The following is a 16,637-nucleotide window of genomic DNA, read 5'->3' as shown; positions in this document are numbered from 1 at the left end:
TTAACCGCTCACCTCACCCCAAGTCTTTAACAACACCCTCCTGATGGAAACAGTCTCCCCCAAAAATAACACTCGTGCCCACATCAACATAAACACTGGTGAACCCCTGGTGTGGGGTAGCCTAAGGCTCAGGGGTCGGAGCTACTCAACTACAAAGATCTCACCCAAAATCTGATGACAGGAGTCCAAACACCCTCTCTTAGGAAGTGTCTGAATCTCAATGAACTTTTAGGTTATCAGCTCAGTGGAGAAAAGTAATTTCATGAGAGAGAGAGAAAAGTCCCTTCATATATGAGTGAGAGTGTGTGTGAGTGAGTGAGTGAGTGAGTGAGTGAGTGAGTGAGTGAGTGAGTGAGAGAGAGAGTGTTTCCAGATGAAGGGCTGGTGGTGAGGAAGCAGACAGACTAGGCGTGGTGGAGGACCTCCATGGGGAAGGAGAACCACATCAGTGGCCCCAGCAGACAGCCTGCTTCCTGGGCAAACACCAGCTGCCTCCTGGGATATCCAACAGGCCAGCCAGTTAGCCAGCCAGCAAGTCAACCAGACAGCCAACAAACTAGCCAGACAGCCAGCTAACCAGTCAATCACAGTCAACCTGCCAGTCGACCAACCAACCAGACAGCCTCCCAGTCAACCATTTAGTCAGTCCGCGAACCTTTCAGGCACCCAGTCTACCAGCACCACTAAGAGAGAGTACTAAGCCAAGTCAGTATCAGTCATCTTACTTTCACTTAGTGCTGCTGGCTGACTGGAGGCCTGGCTGGTTAGCTGACTCGCTGTCTAAATGGTTTGTAGATTGGCTAATTGGCTGGCTGGTTAAATGACTAACAGGGGTCCTCTGCAGCTCAGTTGGTAGAGCCTGGCACTTGTAACGGCAGGAAAGTGGGTTCAAATCCCAAAACGTTCTGCTAAGCGGAATATATTATAGTTAAGCCAGTCTCGTTAATGGCTATCAACTCTCTGCACTTCAGCCTCGATTAAGGGCAACTCTCAACCTTCAGCGAGAACACTCCTGTACTTAGGTTGTTTACTCTCAACTGGGGATGGGCACAGTTATTGAAATATTTGAATATCTGAACAGACATTAGTATTTGATTACTTGTGTGAGTATTCATAAGTAAAAATTACAGGCCTATTTTAAAAATGAAAATATCCATGTTACATTGCTGCATAGAAGGATATACCACGATATTTCAAATTCTTAATTTAATAAAACTACTTTTAAAAGTCAAAGCTTCACTAGGCCTACAGTCAGAGAGGCTCACGACAATACATTTTAATAGGAAGTTAGCAAAAATAGAGAAGCTCTTGCTGCCGTGGAAAGGAAAATACCTGTCTATTCGTGAAAAAACGGATTAACTCTTTAGTCATATCCCAGTTGATCTATTTGCAGAAATATTCCATTTTATTTGGAACAGCCAGCCAAACAAAATTAAAATGGGCCTATTTATATAATGTATATGAATTTGGAGGGCAGAAATGATTAAATATTAAAGCATTAGACCCTAAAATCCGAACTGTTTCTCTAGCAGATTAGTAAGAATGTCTCACCCCATGTTCAAGAATGGCTTTTTTCCCCATTTATTCAGATTACAACCTCTCACTTTCGGTTATTAAAAAATGAAACAATCTCTAAAATATTGCTATTTTTAAAACAAACCATAGAAAGCTGGTTGCAATTCCAGTTTAATCCACCAGAAAAGACAGAACAAATATTATGGTTAACTTCAAATATACTAATTTATTAAAAATGTATTTTTGGAAAAATTATTATTATTATTATTTATTTTTAAAATGTATAATCTTTGTAAATGATATCATAAATGGAGTTGTCACACAAAAAATACTGAAATGTTTGCTCTACTCAAAAATACAAACCAACTAATTGCAGCATTACCGCAGAACTGGAAGAGGCAAGTGGAAGGGGGAGCAAGTAAGGACCTTGCCTGTTGGCCCTACATTAAAAACCAAAAATTGGTTAAAGAAAATAGTGATAAATAAAAAAAAGTATAGCAATTTCATTTAGGGACAAAAAAATTGACAGCTGTGCCATATGACTCCAAAATAGTTTTTGGTCACAAGTTCAGGAATGGCTGAAGAATTGCAACATTTAACTGGAGCCAACTCTGCAAATAGCACTGCTGGGTGATTTAAAAAGTCATAGTCAATCGATCAATAATACAATAATACTCTTAGCAAAAATGTTGATGTTTAATTAAAAATTTGTAAAATCTATGAGAATAGAAAGGTTCAGAAAATTGGTGAAATATCACACCACAGGCAAATAGAAATCAAAACTGGATGGTGTTCAGAGATAGATGGGAGGGGTTGAGGGGAGCTGAAGGATGGGACTGGATGGTGTTCAGAGACAGATGGGAGGGGTTGAGGGGAGCTGAAGGATGGGACTGGATGGTGTTCAGAGATAGATGGAGGGGTTGAGGGGAGCTGAAGGATGGGACTGGATGGTGTTCAGAGACAGATGGGAGGGGTTGAGGGGAGCTGAAGGATGGGACTGGATGGTGTTCAGAGACGGATGGGAGGAGTTGAGGGGAGCTGAAGGATGGGACTGGATGGTGTTCAGAGATAGATGGGAGGGGTTGAGGGGAGCTGAAGGATGGGACTGGATGGTGTTCAGAGACGGATGGGAGGAGTTGAGGGGAGCTGAAGGATGGGACTGGATGGTGTTCAGAGACGGATGGGAGGAGTTGAGGGGAGCTGAAGGATGGGACTGGATGGTGTTCAGAGATAGATGGGAGGGGTTGAGGGGAGCTGAAGGATGGGACTGGATGGTGTTCAGAGACGGATGGGAGGAGTTGAGGGGAGCTGAAGGATGGGACTGGATGGTGTTCAGAGATAGATGGGAGGGGTTGAGGGGAGCTGAAGGATGGGACTGGATGGTGTTCAGAGATAGATGGGAGGGGTTGAGGGGAGCTGAAGGATGGGACTGGATGGTGTTCAGAGATAGATGTAGGGGTTGAGGGGAGCTGAAGGATGGGACTGGATGGTGTTCAGAGACGGATGGGAGGAGTTGAGGGGAGCTGAAGGATGGGACTGGATGGTGTTCAGAGACGGATGGGAGGAGTTGAGGGGAGCTGAAGGATGGGACTGGATGGTGTTCAGAGATAGATGGGAGGGGTTGAGGGGAGCTGAAGGATGGGACTGGATGGTGTTCAGAGACGGATGGGAGGAATTGAGGGGAGCTGAAGGATGGGACTGGATGGTGTTCAGAGATAGATGGGAGGGGTTGAGGGGAGCTGAAGGATGGGACTGGATGGTGTTCAGAGATAGACGGGAGGGGTTGAGGGGAGCTGAAGGATGGGATGCTGCTACAACGGCAGGTATGGTAGCAGTGAAGCGCATTGGGCCGGGTCTCCAAGTGGCGCAGCGCTCTAAGGCACTGCATCGCTGTTGCTGTTACGGTTGCTGTTGCTTACGCCCTGCGTCCGGTCTGGACTCCTGAGTGTGTTGGTTGTTGCTTACGCCCTGCGTCCGGTCTGGACTCCTGAGTGTGTTGGTTGTTGCTTACACCCTGCGTCCGGTCTGGACTCCTGAGTGTGTTGGTTGTTGCTTACGCCCTGCGTCCGGTCTGGACTCCTGAGTGTGTTGGTTGTTGCTTACGCCCTGCGTCCTTTCCGGACTCCTGAGTGTGTTGGTTGTTGCTTACACCCTGCGTCCGGTCTGGACTCCTGAGTGTGTTGGTTGTTGCTTACGCCCTGCGTCCGGTCCGGACTCCTGAGTGTGTTGGTTGCATGGAGGGATCAGAGAAGGAGGATTGGTTTGCACACGCTGAAGATTACAAGTCTGATGACCAGGTAATCGATCTGAGGGGACTCTCGGGAAAGGAGATCGACACTAACATACCTCTCACAGTCTCTCTTTCCCTCCCGCTCACAGACTCCCCGTCTTTGCCTCCCTCCCTCATTCTTCCTGTGTAACCCATCTAATCGATGAGCAGGGATGTGTAAAATATCAAAAGAGAGGGAAGGAGAAGAAAGAGAGGAGGAATCATATCTCAGTCACCTGGGATTTGGGAGGGAAATTGTGTTCCAGACAGGGAGAAGGGATGTGTGTAAGCTACCTGGGATTTGGGAGGGAAATCGTGTTCCAGACAGGGAGAAGGGGATGTGTGTAGGCTACCTGGGATTTGGGAGGGAAATCATGTTCCAGACAGGGAGAAGGGATGCGTGTAGGCTACCTGGGATTTGGGAGGGAATTTGTGTTCCAGACAGGGAGAAGGGATGCGTGTAAGCTACCTGGGATTTGGGAGGGAATTCGTGTTCCAGACAGGGAGAAGGGATGCGTGTAGGCTACCTGGGATTTGGGAGGGAAATCATGTTCCAGACAGGGAGAAGGGATGCGTGTAGGCTACCTGGGATTTGGGAGGGAATTCGTGTTCCAGACAGGGAGAAGGGATGTGTGCAGGCTACTTGTGTCTCCTGTGATGTTCCATACGGATGATAAACAATGTTTTTACTCTGGACTGGGATGGGCTTCTGGAGCACTGGTCTGGCATGGGGTTCTGGAGCACTGGACTGGGATGGGGTTTGGGGCACTGGTCTGGGATGGGGTTCTGGAGCACTGGTCTGGCATGGGGTTCTGGAGCACTGGACTGGGATGGGGTTCTGGAGCACTGGACTGGGATGGGGTTCTGGAGCACTGGACTGGGATGGGGTTCTGGAGCACTGGACTGGGATGGGGTTCTGGAGCACTGGACTGGGGCCTGGCTGGGAGAGCAGGAAGGCTGTGTTTTATGAAACTAACCTGTGGGTTAGGAAGGCCGTCTGACCCCCTGCATTGGGGCGGCAGGTAGCCTAGTGGTTAGAGCGTTGGGCCAGTAACCAAAAGGTTCCTAGATCGAATCCCCGAGCAGACAAGGTTGTCGTTCTGCCCCTGAACAAGGCACTGTTCCCCAGTTTGTAAATAAGAATTGCAAATTTGTTCTTGCCTAGTTAAATAAAGGTTAAATAAAATAATGGTCGAGAGCTGAGGCAGAGGGTTGTGTGTGTGTGTGGTCTGGGATTTGGCTGACTGTTTGTGGAACACTTCAACACAACATTCTTACTGTACTGTACACATGCACCATCCACAGATAGGCCTCGTCTATTATAAATCCACTGATAACTTTACGATGGGGAAATTCACTAGCAAATGATCCTACCAGTGCTGGGACATCAACACAGTGTGAGTTATTGGTCATGAAGCAGAGGTCGCATCAAGGTAACCAACAATCAACATCCCTATGAAGAGTGTGTCTGTGTGTCTGTGTTTCTAAAAGTCTGTTGTCAAAAGTGTCATGTTGTTTAGGTTTAAAACTGCATTGTTGGTTGGCCTGCTGTATTCCTGCTGTATTCCTGCTGTATTCCTGCTGTGTTCCTGCTGTGTTCCTGCTGTGTTCCTGCTGTATTCCTGCTGTGTTCCTGCTGTGTTCCTGCTGTGTTCCTGCTGTATTCCTGCTGTATTCCTGCTGTATTCCTGCTGTGTTCCAGCTGTATTCCTGCTGTATTCCAGGCATGTAACAAATACCATTTGATTTGAGGTCTAGATGTTTGTCCGTCTTTCTAAAACCCTGCTCTACAGGCCGACTGTCTGTGTTGGTTAAAATAATACAGTAGAAATACAGTAGAAAAATAATACAGTAGAAAAATAAGTCTATATACACAATGTGAGCAAATGAGGTGAGAGAAGGGAGGTAAAGGCAAAAAAAGGCCATGGTGGTGAAGTAAATACAATATAGCAATATGTTTCAACATCAAATTGCAATAAAAATCGAAGTATCAAATTGTATCGACACCTAATTATGATGATATCACAGTGCCATCCGTTTTGTCACCAAAGCCCCATATACTACCCACCACTGTGACCTGCCTGTTCACCCCGCTATCATCCAGAAGGCGAGGTCAGTACAGGTGCATCAAAGCTGGGACCGAGAGACTGAAAAACAGCCAACAGCCATCAGACTTTTAAACAGCCACCACTAACATTGAGTGGCTGCTGCCAACACACTGACTCAACTCCAGCCACTTTAATAATGGGAATTGATGTAAAATATATCACTAGCCACTTTAAACAATGCTACCTAATATAATGTTTACATACCCTACATTATTCATCTCATATGTATACGTATATACTGTACTCTATATCATCTACTGCATCCTTATGTAATACATGTATCACTAGCCACTTGAACTATGCCACTTTGTTAAAGAACTCATCTCATATGTATATACTGCACTCAATACCATCTACTGTATCTTGCCTATGCCGCTCTGTACCATCACTCATTCATATATCTTTATGTACATATTCTTTATCCCCTTACACTTGTGTCTATAAGGTAGTAGTTTTGGAATTGTTAGCTAGATTACTTGTTGGTTACTACTGCATTGTCGGAACTAGAAGCACAAGCATTTCGCTACACTCGCACTAACATCTGCTAACCATGTTCATATTCTGTATTCTGTATACTTCTGGCCCTTCTTTGGACACTGTGTTAACAACCCTCCAGGCAAGCTTCAATGCCATACAACTCTCCTTCCGTGGCCTCCAATTGCTCTTAAATACAAGTAAAACTAAATGCATGCTCTTCAAACGATCGCTACCTGCACCTACCCGCCTGTCCAACATCACTACTCTGGACGGCTCGGACTTAGAATACTTGGAGGTTCTGGACTTAAAATACTTAGGTGTCTGGTTAGACTGTAAACTCTCCTTCCAGACCCATATCAAACATCTCCAATCCAAAGTTAAATCTAGAATTGGCTTCCTATTTCGCAACAAAGCATCCTTCACTCATGCTGCCAAACATACCCATGTAAAACTGACCATCCTACCAATCCTCGACTTTGGCGATGTCATTTACAAAATAGCCTCCAATACCCTACTCAACAAATTGGATGCAGTCTATCACAGTGCAATCCGTTTTGTCACCAAAGCCCCATATACTACCCACCATTGCGACCTGTACGCTCTCGTTGGCTGGCCCTCGCTTCATACTCGTCACCAAACCCACTGGCTCCAGGTCATCCACAAGACCCTGCTAGGTAAAGTCCCCCCTTATCTCAGCTCGCTGGTCACCATAGCAGCACCCACCTGTAGCACGCGCTCCAGCAGGTATATCTCTCTGGTCACCCCCAAAACCAATTCTTCCTTTGGCCGCCTCTCCTTCCAGTTCTCTGCTGCCAATGACTGGAACGAACTACAAAAATCTCTGAAACTGGAAACACTTATCTCCCTCACTAGCTTTAAGCACCAGCTGTCAGAGTAGCTCACAGATTACTGCACCTGTACATAGCCCATCTATAATTTAGCCCAAACAACTACCTCTTCCCCTACTGTATTTATTTATTTATTTAGCTAGCTCCATTATTTCTACTTTGCACATTCTTCCACTGCAAATCTACCATTGCTACCTGTCAGAAGACTGGAGTGAAAACCAGCCTAACTGTCAGAAGACTAGAGTACAAACCAGCCCAACTGTCAGAAGACTGGAGTACAAACCAGCCTAACTATCAGAAGACTGGAGTACAAACCAGCCTAACTGTCAGAAGACTAGAATACAAACCAGCCAAACTGTCAGAAGACTGGAGTACAAACCAGCCCAACTGTCAGAAGACTGGAATACAAACCTCACAAGAACAACACTCAATACATTTTATGTTCTAATCTTCTTGTTACATAGGCCTACACGTAGGCTAGGCTATGTAATAGACAGACACTGGTATGGTGCTGAAGACAGCATAGTAAGTATTAGGTGAAGAAGTGGTGAATTGTCCCTTTTAACCACCACAGACAGTGGAATCTACCAGTGGGCACCCAGTGACTACAAAGGATGAGATGCATTGTTGTGGGCGAGTCTAGATGGCGTAGTTCGCCTCCAGACATGGGAACATGCAGTTTATTGTATTTATGTCATTTTCCTCTGGCTGATGTCATGTGGTGGTTTGTCTGATACTGTTGTGCTGATGCTGTCATCCTGATCTCTCTGGAAACAGAGATGTTAATCTCAACAAAACTAACCTGATGAAAAAGGTTAAACATCAGTAGACGTGGCCAACTCAACTCAGAACATTCTCCCACACAGCCACCAACTAAGGGAAATGTATCAGGTCCATTGTAACCATTGCCAAGCATCTGACCTAAAAAAAAAAAATGGTTTCCTGAATGTAGGTGAATGTATAAAAATTGAATGACGCTTTTCACAATTTCAAACATTTCTCAGGCTTTCAATCAATCTCTGTCTGTGTGTGTGATTGCCAGAATCTTCCTCATCCTCGGATCTATGATCTACCAATGTAGTGCTGGTTGTTGTTGTGTTTGAGATAACCCCCATCTATCTGTCATCTTTCTGAGCAGGTTGAAATACTTCTCAGTATTAAATTAGCTTGGTTAAATAAACCATGTTCCAGCTGGACCCGCTTGCCAAGAGAATCTGGGACCAATCGGTGCCATTCCCACGACAACTGGGTCATCCGTGGCAGCTGAGGTCCTGGATGACTGGACGTTTGCCCATTGGGGGAAATGGACTGACTGACCACAGTAAGTAAGTAGCCTTCCATGAGCCTTGGCTTGTACGAGCCGAGCCCATTTCCTGTTCCTGTAGTGAGGCAGCTTGATGTTCAAGTACACCCCCTGGACAGGACACTAGTCTATCACCTCAGTACACCCCCTGGACAGGACACTAGTCTATCACTTCAGTACACCCCCTGGACAGGACACTAGTCTATCACCTCAGTACACCCCCTGGACAGGACACTAGTCTATCACCTCAGTACACCCCCTGGACAGGACACTAGTCTATCACCTCAGTACACCCCCTGGACAGGACACTAGTCTATCACCTCAGTACACCCCCTGGACAGGACACTAGTCTATCACCTCAGTACACTAGTCTATCACCTCAGTACACCCCCTGGACAGGACACTAGTCTATCACCTCAGTACACCCCCTGGACAGGACACTAGTCTATCACCTCAGTACACCCCCTGGACAGGACACTAGTCTATCACAGGGCCTTCACCCCTTAATGCTGAGTGCCAAGCAGTAACAGATTGACCACAGAGGAGGGAGTCAAATGACCTAGACATTATCACAAGGTCTAATATACTGAACAGAGGGTGAATTTCACTAGTGGTTGGTTCCCAAATGCCTTTCAGACATTTATAAAACACACTCCAGATATCTAAAACTAGGGTTGCAAAATTCATGGTACTTTCAATAAATTCCCTGGTTTTCCAGAAATCCTGGTTGGAAGATTAACGGAATCGGAATAAGAAGGAAATCCGGAAACGGGATTTCTGGAAAACCAGGGAATTTATTATACGTTCCCAGAATCCTATTTAATAGCCTATAAGACTAACAGGAGAAAGACTTCCAATAGCAGACATGTTTCTCTGGACTACTCAAAGGCAGAGGTTGACTTCATCTTAGACTCTGTATTCCATAGAATGGAAACGTGGGCTGTAGCCTACCTGAACTCGTATTCAGAGCAATGTTTCTATCCACTCAGCCCAGTAACATGCTGTGATGGATCTGAAATGCATGAAAACTACACAACGCAGTGTAGGTCAATGTAATTAGGGACAGAGATCCCCACCTTCCATCTTCAAAGACCATCTGGCACCGATTATACAGCCCCACCCTACCACCACCCTGTGTGTGTGTGTGTGTGTGTGTGTGTGTGTGTGTGTGTGTGTGTGTGTGTGTGTGTGTGTGTGTGGCCGCATTAACAGTAAATGATTGTCACTAGGTAGGTAATCCCGATCAAACACACCCAGGGGAGGGGAGAGAGGGGCCTAGAGAGAGAGAGAGAGAGAGAGAGAGAGAGAGAGAGAGAGGGGTGTACTGACTCCAGGAGGCATTACTGGGATGTAGGCTACTGGTGACAGATGGAGAGACTGGGAGAGAGAGAGAGAGAGGGGTGTACTGACTCCAGGAGGCAGTACTGGGATGTAAGCTACTGGTGACAGATGGAGAGACTGGGAGATGGAGAGGAGGGGAGGCGTTCAAGTTACAGGCTCATCAATAATTCACTGAGGTGAACACAGTCCGACAGCGGACAGACAACAAACGGCACACACACACACACCGCATGCACTCAAAACCACATGGACACACTCACACCCTGCCTAGGTACTACTTCCTGCCAGTAGAAAACACACTGTGTGACCTTCCCAGAAACCAACCAACCGTTCCAGTGACCAGCAGCTTGAGGAAAGTGTGGCTCACTTGACTCACTCTGCACAGGAAGACAGCAGGGAGGGGGGCTGACCTGATGGGGGCAGACTGATCATAAATCTGTGCCTAAAGCACAGCCTGTACTGGCAGCAGCAGCCCCTGAGAGAGATTGAGGAGAGACTGGGGGATATGGGGAGGAGAGAACTACTCCCAGCCCTCCTCTCTAACCCCAACTACTACTCCCAGCCCTCCTCTCTAACCCCAACTACTACTCCCAGCCCTCCTCTCTAACCCCAACTACTACTCCCAGCCCTCCTCTCTAACCCCAACTACTACTCCCAGCCCTCCTCTCTAACCCCAACTACTACTCCCAGCCCTCCTCTCTAACCCCAACTACTACTCCCAGCCCTCCTCTCTAACCCCAACTACTACTCCCAGCCCTCCTCTCTAACCCCAACTACTACTCCCAGCCCTCCTCTCTAACCCCAACTACTACTCCCAGCCCTCCTCTCTAACCCCAACTACTACTCCCAGCCCTCCTCTCTAACCCCAACTACTACTACCAGCCCTCCTCTCTAACCCCAACTACCAGCCCTCCTCTCTAACCCTAACTACTACTACCAGCCCTCACTACTACTACCAGCCCTCACTACTACTACCAGCCCTCACTACTACTACCAGCCCTCACTACTACTACCAGCCCTCACTACTACTACCAACCCTCACTACTACTACCAACCCTCACTACTACTACCACCACCACCCAGCTCTTTGTTTTTCACTTTCCAAATCTGAGGGGTGAAAGTCAAAGACAACATCATAAATGTTGTGTTCACAATACAAACTACTTCATTTCAGTAGGGCTAACCTTATTGGAGTTGAGTGAAGTTGTTCCTAAATGTTGATTTGGGACAGTTTAGCATCCCCCCCTAAAGGTTTTAGTTAGCATTGGGGGAGGGAAAGCTGATCCTAGATCTGTACCTTGGGCGCCCGAGTGGCACAGCGGTCTAAGACACTGCATCTCAGTGTTAGAGGCATCACTAGAGACACCCTGGTTCGAATCCAGGCTATATCAAAACCGGCCGTGATTGGGAGTCCCATAGGGCAGCGCACAACTTGCCCAGTGTCGGTCGGTGTAGGCCGTCACTGTAAATCAGAATATGTTCTTAACCGACTTGCCTAGTTAAATAATATATATCAAACCCAGGGGAAACTTCACAGGACCAGCATTTGTAATGTTGTGAACTGCTAGACTAAAAGGTAGAGCTTCAGAACACAAACAGACTTAGTTGTTTTCCCCTGTTAAATGTTTCTCCAGTCAGGTGCAGAACCAAACTGCCCCCGTGTCCAGATTTGACATTTTCTTTCAGCTCAGGTGTTGGAAGGTATGTCCTTCCATGTATGAATGACCTCATGTGCGTAATTAAGACAGAGAGGGATGGAGAAGTAGGGAAAGAGAGAAGTAGAGAGGGTGAGGGACTGTTTGGAATATACCTAAAGAATTAGAAGGGAATAAGTAGAAAGAGAGAGAGAGAGACCGAGAGAGACTGTTTGGAATATACCTAAAGAATTAGAAGGGAAGAAGTAGAGAGAGAGAGCGAGAGAGAGACTGTTTGGAATATACCTAAAGAATTAGAAGGGAAGAAGTAGAGAGAGACTGTTTGGAATATACCTAAAGAATTAGAAGGGAAGAAGTAGAGAGACAGGTAGAGAGAAGTAGAGAGGGAGAGACTGTTTGGAATATACCTAAAGAATTAGAAGGGAAAAAGTAGAAAGAGCGAGAGAGACCGAGAGAGAGACTGTTTGGAATATACCTAAAGAATTAGAAGGGAAGAAGTAGAAAGAGAGAGAGAGAGACCGAGAGAGAGACTGTTTGGAATATACCTAAAGAATTAGAAGGGAAGAAGTAGAAGTAGAGAAGGTGAGGGACTGTTTGGAATATACCTAAAGAATTAGAAGGGAAAAAGTAGAAAGAGAGAGAGAGAGCGAGAGAGAGACTGTTTGGAATATAGCTAAAGAATTAGAAGGGAAGAAGTAGAGAGAGAGAGAGAGAGAGACCGAGAGAGAGACTGTTTGGAATATACCTAAAGAATTAGAAGGGAAGAAGTAGAAGTAGAGAGAGAGACCGAGAGAGAGACTGAGATAGACTCAAGGTGTAGAGACTAAGAAAGAGAGACCAACAGTCTAATCTGCTCCCAGCAATTTGGAAAAACGTCTGATGATGTTTTACCAGGCCTTTGTCTTTCTATCCCCACTAACAGAAACGACAGTAAAAACATACCCACTGTCTGACCCACTTTCCATGACAAACCCTGGTAATCCTCCATCTCACATGCACAAACCCAGCACACTGAATGGAGCGAATAAGCTGAACTGAAGAGTAGTGTGCCAAGCTTCACATACACTGCAGAGTGTAGCCTACAGCCTAGCCTAAGCTGCTCAGATGTCCCTAGCCTCATACACGCACAGTTACGACCTGGGGAACTTACCCAGGCATGTCATTCAGAGTACAGATTCATAAGCTTACAGTATGCACAAACGTAGGCAAAAAACACACACGTACACACCCACAGTTATGACCTGGGGAACTACCCAGGCATTCCATTCAGAGTCCAGGCACATATAGAGTGCACACACACAAGCCAAAACACACAGGCCTACAGTGTGTTAACACAAACACACAGTACCAAGCCTCATGACGCAACAGCTCCAGAGAACAGCACACATCACGTACACACACACACAGAATGCCCAAATTGAAAACCGGATTGATGGATATCTTACACTCTGGATAGGCGGGGGTTCCTACAGACACTCTGGATAGGCGGGGGTTCCTACAGACACTCTGGATAGGCGGGGGTTCCTACAGACACTCTGGATAGGCGGGGGTTCCTACAGACACTCTGGATAGGCGGGGGTTCCTACAGACACTCTGGATAGGCGGGGGTTCCTACAGACACTCTGGATAGGCGGGGGTTCCTACAGACACTCTGGATAGGCGGGGGTTCCTACAGACACTCTGGATAGGCGGGGGTTCCTACAGACACTCTGGATAGGCGGGGGTTCCTACAGACACTCTGGATAGGCGGGGGTTCCTACAGACACTCTGGATAGGCGGGGGTTCCTACAGACACTCTGGATAGGCGGGGGTTCCTACAGACACTCTGGATAGGCGGGGGTTCCTACAGACACTCTGGATAGGCGGGGGTTCCTACAGACACTCTGGATAGGCGGGGGTTCCTACAGACACTCTGGATAGGCGGGGGTTCCTACAGACACTCTGGATAGGCGGGGGTTCCTACAGACACTCTGGATAGGCGGGGGTTCCTACAGACACTCTGGATAGGCGGGGGTTCCTACAGACACTCTGGATAGGCGGGGGTTCCTACAGACACTCTGGATAGGCGGGGGTTCCTACAGACCCCCCCCCCCCCCCTCAGATCCTCTGGAGTGGGACAGACCCCCCCCCCCCTCTCAGATCCTCTGGAGTGGGACAGACCCCCCCCCCCCCCCTCAGATCCTCTGGAGTGGGAAGGGGTGTGTGTATTACTATCCTTGAGGGTAATGGAAATGCCCAAAAGTCCCCACTAGGATAGTAAAACAAGTCCCCGCTAGGATAGTAAAACAAGTCCCCGCTAGGATAGTAAAACAAGTCCCCGCTAGGATAGTAAAACAAGTCCCCGCTAGGATAGTAAAACAAGTCCCCGCTAGGATAGTAAAACAAGTCCCCGCTAGGATAGTAAAACAAGTCCCCGCTAGGATAGTAAAACAAGTCCCCGCTAGGATAGTAAAACAAGTCCCCGCTAGGATAGTAAAACAAGTCCCCGCTAGGATAGTAAAACAAGTCCCCACTAGGATAGTAAAACAAGGCACATTATCCCTAGGGGGAACATTTCCCACATCCCCAGAAGGACAAACGCTATTTTAAGTTTAGGGGTTAGGTTTTGTGTTTTGGTTACAATTAGGGCTAAGTTCAGGAGTCAGGTTAAGGCTAGGTACCCACAAGGATAGTAAAACATATGGTGGTGTTTGTGTGTGTGTGTGTGTGTGTGTGTGTGTACATCCACAAGTTTAAAAACAAAACATATTCTGACCAAAAATCAGTTTGTAAACAACATGTTTACCCGTGGCAATGCAATGACGACAACGTTTGTAGCTAAACAATAGCTGAGTGGCAAGTCAAATCTCCATTCGAGCTATTGATCCGCAATGAAATAAGAGATAAGATAATTGGAAAGGGGGAACCGAATGATTGATACGACAACGGGACATGGATGTCAAAAAGGCGGATCCAAGTAATCGCCAGACCGGACCAACAAAGGCAGAAGCAGGGCTAGCCAACAGATCAGATGCTTGAACGAGGGAATGATATCCCATTCCAACTTGACATGCAAAACCTAGATTGTTAGTTAGCTCAGTTGGTAGAGACAAAGCCGGAATAGTGCGTTCGATTCCCGGGACCACCATGCGTAAAAACGTAAGGATTTATGACTAAATAGCTTTGGATACATTACAATGACCCCAAAATAAATCGTTATGATTAACGTTAAGAGAAGATTTGGTTATAGCCTAAATTATGACCATTATTAGTTAGCTAGCTAGGTTTTTGAGAGGAATAACCAGCTACTGTAACGTTAACGTTACCTGGCACATCTCTCCACCAGCAAGCAATCATATTAGCTAGCTAGCCTACTGTCCCTTATGTTAGCTAGCCAGCGGGTTCACAAAGGAAAACAGGAGATTGGCAACTGATTGGCAAGCTAATATGGTTAGTTATCTTGTGTAAATGAGAGGAAGGTTATTGTTAGGTTTTACTTACAGCGGAGTCGATGCGCTCCTCCTGCCGAGACACACCGCTCAGTGAGCAACCATCTACCACCCGCCGCTTCAGACCAAGTTCGTTGAGTTAGCTTGTTTACCAGCTAACAAAGGCAATTTATCAACAAATCTCAATGTTTGATACAAAAAAAAACCAGTCAGAATGGCCAATCATACGACGCTTTCGTGTTGGCTTTCTTCCTGTACAAAGTTACATTCCCCCAAATGTTTTGTTTTTTTAATGCTTCGCTCTCCGTGCGGACAGCAGAATAATATGTTGGAGGTGTGTTGAACATAAACAGAGACGTCTCGTTTTGAATTGTAGCGTACTCCGATCCGAGAAAAACCTGGCGCGTATGATGCGAAAGGGATTGTGGATATCGTAGTTGAGCTCTCGACCTAACAAGGCACCGCAGAGTATCTAAACCTGTCATTGAAGCCACCATGCAAGTACTTGTTTTGAAATGTGACGTGCAAGTTGTTTATATATTATGCATTCATGTGGTAGCCTACAGCGAATGTAATGAAACTGAGTAAAACCACGCAGTCCGTCAAAGAAGAGACAAAGCATGTACCCTCTTAGGCCTAACTCCCACCTATCTGAGATATCTACTGCAGCCCTCTGGTCCCCAAAGCACACACATCCCTGCGTTGCTCCTCTTTTCAGCTCTCTGCAGCTAGCGACTGGAACGAGCTGCCAAAAACACTGGACAGTATCTCTTCATTCAAAGACTCAATCATGGACACTCTTAGTGACAGTTGGACTGCTCCACGTGATGCATTGTTGTCTCTACCTTCTTGCCCTTTGTGCTGTTGTCTCTACCTTCTTGCCCTTTGTGCTGTTGTCTCTACCTTCTTGCCCTTTGTGCTGTTGTCTCTACCTTCTTGCCCTTTGTGCTGTTGTCTCTACCCTCTTGCCCTTTGTGCTGTTGTCTCTACCTTCTTGCCCTTTGTGCTGTTGTCTCTACCCTCTTGCCCTTTGTGCTGTTGTCTGTGCCCAATCATGTTTGTACCATGTTTTGTGCCACTGCCATGTTGTTGTCATGTTGTGTTGCTACCATGCTGTGTTATGTTGTTGCTACCATGCTGTGTTGTCATGTTGTGTTGCTACCATGCTGTGTTATGTTGTTGCTACCATGCTGTGTTGTCATGTTGTGTTGCTACCATGCTGTGTTATGTTGTTGCTACCATGCTGTGTTGTCATGTTGTGCTGCTACCATGCTGTGTTGTCATGTTGTGTTGCTACCATGCTGTGTTATGTTGTTGCTACCATGCTGTGTTGTCATGTTGTGTTGCTACCATGCTGTGTTGTCATGTTGTGTTGCTACCATGCTGTGTTGTCATGTTGTGTTGCTACCATGCTGTGTTATGTTGTTGCTACCATGCTGTGTTGTCATGTTGTGTTGCTACCATGCTGTGTTGTCATGTTGTGCTGCTACCATGCTGTGTTGTCATGTTGTGATGCTACCATGCTGTGTTGTTGTGTTGCTACCATGCTGTGTTGCTACCATGCTGTGTTGTCATGTTGTGTTGCTACCATGCTGTGTTGTCATGTTGTGTTGCTACCATGCTGTCTTGTCATGTTGTGTTGCTACCATGTTGTTGTCATGTGTTGCTATGTTGTGTTGCTACCATGCTGTGT

At 46.6% G+C, this 16,637-nt stretch overlaps 1 protein-coding gene across 1 annotated transcript in view; it reads right to left on the bottom strand.

Annotated features, from left to right (window-relative positions):
- Positions 1 to 15,454, bottom strand: part of LOC109876624 (E3 ubiquitin-protein ligase pellino homolog 1) — a 34,705-nt gene extending 19,251 nt beyond the window's left edge. The window contains exon 1 of the mRNA XM_031821163.1: positions 14,997 to 15,454. The gene's annotated coding sequence lies outside the window, so the exon portion shown is untranslated. The remainder of the gene's footprint in view (positions 1 to 14,996) is intronic.
- Between the last annotated feature and the right edge of the window lie 1,183 nt (positions 15,455 to 16,637).

Source organism: Oncorhynchus kisutch, unplaced genomic scaffold (genome assembly GCF_002021735.2).
Source record: "Oncorhynchus kisutch isolate 150728-3 unplaced genomic scaffold, Okis_V2 scaffold3899, whole genome shotgun sequence".
NCBI classification, from domain to species: Eukaryota; Metazoa; Chordata; class Actinopteri; order Salmoniformes; family Salmonidae; genus Oncorhynchus; species Oncorhynchus kisutch.
This window is presented reverse-complemented; position numbering and strand designations above follow the sequence as displayed.